The sequence below is a fragment of the Chiloscyllium punctatum genome, chromosome 36 (genome assembly GCF_047496795.1).
Source record: "Chiloscyllium punctatum isolate Juve2018m chromosome 36, sChiPun1.3, whole genome shotgun sequence".
Lineage (NCBI taxonomy): Eukaryota > Metazoa > Chordata > Chondrichthyes > Orectolobiformes > Hemiscylliidae > Chiloscyllium > Chiloscyllium punctatum.
Genome location: NC_092774.1, coordinates 36,447,393 through 36,453,999, shown reverse-complemented (window position 1 = coordinate 36,453,999; position 6,607 = coordinate 36,447,393).

The window sequence follows — 6,607 nt, the reverse complement described above, 5'->3', positions numbered from 1 at the left end:
CACAGCTTTGATTGTGAACTTGCTCCAAAGGTCTGTTTTCGGAGGGATAGAAAGATGCTGTGCTGGCGAGAGAGAATGGTTTCTCAGCTGGGTTATGGTCCCAACACGCACCCGTTGTGCCATTCTCCTGCATTGCACGGCAGCTTTTCCAGAGAAGTATTCAGCTTTTCATCTGGCGTGTGGCATGCACGTTTGAGAATGACGTCAGAAGAGGTTCCCTGATGTCATGTCTTATGCTGTTGTGGAGACATATCGCCGATGTTGAAAAATAAACTGTCTAAATTCCCACATTCTGTTTTTCGATCTGTGATTTCACTCAGAATCAAAAATGTTCAAAACTCGCAAAGTTCAAACGTTAACATAGTGCTCATAGGAACAATTAGCGAACATCGAGAAGAAATTCTTCCAAACTTACCTGGGGAATTTCGCTTTGAGGGGTTTTGAACTTTGAGTGGAAGGAAGGGAAGTTTGCCTCGAGGCTGTTTAATGTGGAGATGTGTTCTCCATGTAAACTGATCGTAGTTGACCATCCCAGTGCTTCCCGATGCAGGGCTGCCTGACCCCCAGGGAGGTTTACTTGTAGCAACTGGAGTGAATCCAGAGAGGGAGCAGACTCTGCAAAGGTGCTCAAATACTTTTTTTTCTCTCTTATCGGTATTTTCCTGGTGTATTCCCTCAGTTTGTCACGTATGCAGTTTGCACCCTAGAAAAGGATTGCTTCTTTCCTCACGTTCACAATTAAAAGTGTAGTTTCTCATGGAACCAAGCCGCATTGAAAGGAATGTCATATTGATATATATATATATATATATATATATATATATGTACACGCATCTAGGTTAAATTAGATTCTCTACAGTGTGGAAACAGGTCCTTCGGCCCAGCTCGTCCACGCCAACCCTGCGAAGGGTAACCCACCATTTTTTCTGACTATAGCACCTAACACTATGGGCAATTTAGCATGGCCAATTCACCTGACCTGTGGGAGGAAACCGGAGCACCCGGAAGAAACCCACGCAGGCACAGGGAGAATGTTCAAACTCCACACAGACAGTTGTCAGAGGCTGGAGCCCAACCTGGGACCCCGGTGCTGCGAGGCAGCAGCGCTAACCACTCAGCCACCGTACTGCCTCAAACGCATTACTTCATATGGTGTATCTCTGATATTGTTGGCTGTTGTAAAGGTTTCTGTGCAATTATTATTCACGTTCTAATGTAGTAATGGAGTTACGTCCTTTTTTATCATTTTGATTTAATCCGAAGACAGGAAGTAATTTACCAAGTTTACTGGCTTTCTTTTCTCAAGCAGCCTTGACATTTCATTTTCATATCTTTGATTCAGTTCCATTTCCAGCATCTTTGTAGGCAGTTTATTCCATGTTATGAAGTTTCCCTCTAAACACACCTAAGCCTATTTTAATGGATGAGGGTTTTAAGGCTTCTGTGTGCCGGGTAATATGTGATCAGCAGGCATCTGGCAATCTACAGGAATTGCCACCTTTGTTATGTTCATTTAACTGTGCTGACAGTGATCACTTTTTTGTGATTTATATTGTAGGAAAATGTGCAGAAAGAAATCTGAAAGCAAATGATCCATCAACTTCTGACAGAGCCACTTGATTCATTGGGACTTGAATATCAGCAGCCATTCCAATCGAGAAGAAATGTTTGCTTTTGTCTGCTTGAGAGACTTTGGACACTGGTGTGGCAGGAAGAATACTGAGACACCGAGTGAGGGAGATTCAGTGTGCTGACTGTGAAAAGTGCTTCAGACCATTTACTCAGATTGGGGAATTAAAATCACACCCCTCACGGTGGGAAAGACGATATCCCCGATCTGTTTGTAATTTCAAACCCAGAGCAACACAAGAAAAGCTCCACCCAATGGGGAAACCGTGGAAATGTGGGGACTGTGGGAAAGGATTCCCTTCCCCATCAGTGCTGGCAACCCACAGACGCATTCACAGCGGGGTGAGGCCGTTCACCTGCTCAGTGTGCAAGAAGGGGTTCAGTCAGAGAGAAGACATTCACGTGCCCCATGTGCAGGGGAGAGCTCACTCAGTCAGCTGCACTACTGAACCACCAGTGGGTCCACACTGTAGGGAGGCCATTCACCTGCTGTAAGTTCCAAAAGGGCTTCACCTGCTCCTCCCACCTGAGGAGGCACCACCGAGTTCACGCGCCAGTGCAAGAGGATTGAAGGAGCAATGGCCGAGTGCTATGATCAACCCAGCACTTGGGCGTCTCATGTTCGAATCCCACTGCGGTGTAGATGGCAGAATTGCAATTCGGTCCGTAATCTGGACTTCATAATCTAAGGATGAAACCACTTTTAGGGGGAAAAACACCATCTGATTCACTCATGTCCTTTTTAGTGAAGGAAACTGCCGTTGCGGGAAAGGGTTCACTCAGTCATCCCAGCTGCATGTTTTACCCGGCTGTACCAGGGATCCAGTTACAAACGGACAACTCAGCTGACCACAAAGAAAGTGGGGTGGGGGAGTGGGTGCACTTTGACCTGGAGGTGTTTTCTTTAAAAACTACTTCTTGTATGCCTTTTTCCTGGGGAAATCTGAAGCTGTAACAAAATAGGGACCTAGTAAAGGTTACCTAAACTTACCACCCCGCTTAGACTCTGTGAGGTCCAACAGGTTTTTGTTTTAAAGCTGCTCATTTCTTTCAGCCTCCAGCACTAATGTCATGTCTCAGAAGGACCAGTGAATGAGTAGCTATTATTGTTACAAATTGTATATATTTTCAGGACTTCAGGTTCATTGTTTAATTGGAATTACAAAGTTTACTGGCAACAGTGGGAGGTGTGGGCTGTATTCACTGGAAACAAAGTTTTAAAATCTCACAAACACCAGGGTATATTCTAACAGATTTATTTGGAAGCACTAGGTTTCGAAGTGTTGCTTCTTCATCAGGTAGCTGTGGTGTAGAATCACAAGACACAGAATATATCACAAAAACATTACAGTGTCATTCAACATAAGTGACCTATTGAAGAAACCTAGATTGCTGTTAAATCTTTCATCTTTTAAAATGGGCTGCAGATTTCGGTTCATTAATATGTACATTCCAGAACTTCTTTTAAGTCACGTTCTCCAGGAAACTTGATGTTTTCTAAAAGGAGGTAACACACCTCACATCAAACAACGCATGAAAGCTGTGAGGTGAGAGTCTGTCTGTATCCCAATCTTGAGTCAGACTGTTTCTATTTCCAAATATATAATCCTGCAAATGCAAATTCACCCCAAATGTGTGAGTTCATGCATGAGAGAGAGTGTGTGTATGTGCGTGTGCATGCTGGGTAAAGTGTGTGTGTGATGGAGAGCATGTCTATCGGAAAGGCTCTGCACAAGCGTGTGAGTATGTAACAGAGTGTGTGAGAGTGAGAGAGAGAGAGCGTAACAGTGAAGTGGGGTTAGCTGTCATGTGACATGAACACAAGGTCGCGATTGCGGCCATCCTCCTGGTTTCCGAACTTGGCTATCAGCCTTTGCTGAGCCACTAAAAATGATTAAGCAGTTACACAACACACATTGGAGAGGGCAGGGTGGGACTTGTCTTTCGATTTGCAGAAGGTGGGACGTTCTGGGTGCTGGAAACGAAGGAATACACATACTGGAGGACCTTCGGCACAGAGAGATGGAGCTGGAAGCCAGGCTGCAGACACGTTGGGGGATTCACTGTGGAAACAGGCCGTTTGGCCCACCAAGTCCACACTGACCCTCCGAAGAACATACCCCCACCCCCCAACCCACCTGATAACCCCACAGCTAATCCCTGAATTTAGAACGCCCAATCCACTCCCGCCTGCACATCTTTGGAACATGGGAGAAAACCCGAGCACCCAGAGGAAACCGACGTGGACAGGGGGTGGGGGAGGGGTAGGAAAGTGCAAACTCCACACTGTTACTCTGAGGGTGGGATTGAACCCAGGTCCCTGGCGCGGCGAGGAATCCCCTCTCCAGCTCTCGGCAATCGATTGGCTTCTCCCCAATCCTGGTGACACTCCAGTCAGTTTGAGGAATTCAATTTGCTTCCACAGAGTTTCCACGGAGCAGGGGTCGTTGTTACTCGGCAGATTCAATGATCCAATGAAGGGCTCGTCCATAGCGAGAACACTGGTCCACATTTCGCTGAAAAATTAAAGTTCTCTCCGCAATTAGAACCCTTGAGTACTCCCACGCAGGCCGCGTGTATTCACGGGGATTCTCAATGCATGTTGATATTTGAAATCATTTCCTGCAGACAAACATTTCCCCTCCTGGATTCAAACACTGCTGATATTCAGGCCCTGACTAAATTTCTTGTCCATGCCTGAAAAGCAAATCCTCCTCTTCTAATAACTTGAGAAAACAGATCACTGCTCTCAGTGCAGGGCAGAAAATAGGATGAGAGAATTTTGGTTTGCACAGAACAGCCTTCTCTTTCCTCTACCCGAAATCTCTGTCTCTCAATTCCTAAACCTTTCAATGGATTCCAACCCAAATTCATCCTTCCATCCTCCTGCCTTTGCCCAGCTACCCTCTCCTGAAAGTGCTGACCCTCTGTTCAGTTTCTCAGCCACATCTCGCCATCCTTAGTATATAGCCCACATCTTTATTTAGTTTTTAAAACAGAAAGGCAGTGGTTTGCTGATGCCAGGATGTGAGAGTGACTGCACTCACACAGTGTTCCAGACTCGTCTCTCGTGTCATTCAGAAACGTCTGCACTGCACATGTGCAGAGAAGGGGATGCTGGGAGTGGGTGGGATGCATTCTCACCTCCCCATCCAATCATCCCCATCGCGTCCCATGTCCATTCCTTCACTGCCACCCATAGCATCCCCTGTCCATTCTCTCCCTCTACCCTAACCTACCAGTCCCTTCTCTCTCTCTCCCACACATGCCACTCTCCCCACCCCGTCCATTCTATTTCTGCACTATCTGCCCTCTGTCCAGTCCCTCATCCATCCTCTGTCCCCATCCATTCCCTTTATCGCTCCACCCTCTGCCTTCCCAATCCAGGCCCTGCCCTTACATTCATTTTCTCTCACCTCCCACACGCTGCCCCCATCCATTCCTTATTTCCCCAACGTTCTCCTGCCATTCATTGTTGCTTTCTTGCTCCACCCTCTACCCCGACCATTATCACCACAACCTTTGCCCCGTCCATTCTGTCCCCACCCACTGCCGCCCGTCCATTCTCTCCCCACCCACTGCTCCCCATCCATTCTCTCCCCACCTACTGCCCCGTCCATTCTCTCCCCACCCACTGCCCCGTCCATTCACTCCCTACCCACTTCCCCCGTCCATTCTCTCCCCACCCACTATCCCCGTCCATTATCTCCCCACCCATTGACCCCTGTCTATTCTTTCCCCACCACTGCCCCGTGTCCATTCTGTCCTGATCCACTGCTCCTCGTCCAATCTCTCCCCATCCACTGCCCCATGAATTCTCTCCCCACCCATTGCCCCCGTCCATTCTCTCCCCACCACAGGCCCCCGTCCATTCTCTCCCCACCCACTGCCCCGTCCGTTCTCTCTCCCCACATTCTGCAACCAATTTCTTTCACTTCACACTTTGCAACTCCGCATTCTCTCTCTCCTCCCCAATCCTCTTCACCACATTCTCTCTCTCTGCTCCCACCCTGTGTACCCCCATGCATTCTCTACTCCCGATGCTCTGCTCTCCTACCCATTTTCTCTCTTTCTCTTCCCCCAGTCTCTGCGCCCCCCCGGTCAAATCTCACTCTGAGTTCACTCCCCCCGTCCTTTCTCGTGCCTCGAGCCCTCTTTGATCGCTGTATCGAACCCTTCTAATGATAGAGAGAGAATGGATGGTGATGGCGACCTGGGATGGGGGTGGGGAAGGTTAGCGTGAGAAATGGCTGACCTTTAACACTGAGAATAGGTAAAATGATGCATTCAGAAACAGCAGTAATCTCTGAAAGCACATTCAAATGTTTTTTTTAAAAAACTGCAGACATCTTTCTGAAACTTGCATTGAAATCTGCACAGTTAGGCCACAATTGAGGACAGCCGGTAAGCTTGGAATGGCCTTTTCCTAGTCTTGTGAAATTGGTTCAGAATATGTAGAAATACAGTCATAGAGTTGCAGAGAACAGAAACAAACCTTTCGGTCCACGCTAACATTTCCTAAATTAACCTAGTGATCCATTTGCCAGCATTTGGCCCATATCTCTCTCAGCCCTTCCTATTCATACCTCCATCCAGATGCCTTTTAAATGTTGTAATTCTACCAGCCTCGACCACTGCCTCTGGCAGCTCATTCCAAACACATGCCACGCTCTGCGTGAAAAAGTTACCCCGTTCGGTCCCTTTTAAACCTTTTCCCTCTCAGCCTAAACACCTCTAGTTTGGGACTTCCTCCACCCTGGGGAATAGATATACAAAAGTTGAGCTGCCAGACAAAATCATCGAGTCACAGAGATGTCCAGCATGGAAACAGACCCTTTAGTCCAACCCATCCATGCCGACTAGATATCACAACCCAATCTAGTCCCACCTGCCAGCACCCAGCCCATATCCTTCCAAACCCTTCCTTTCATATAGCCATCCAAAAGCCTCTTAAATGTGGCAATTGTACCAGCCTCCA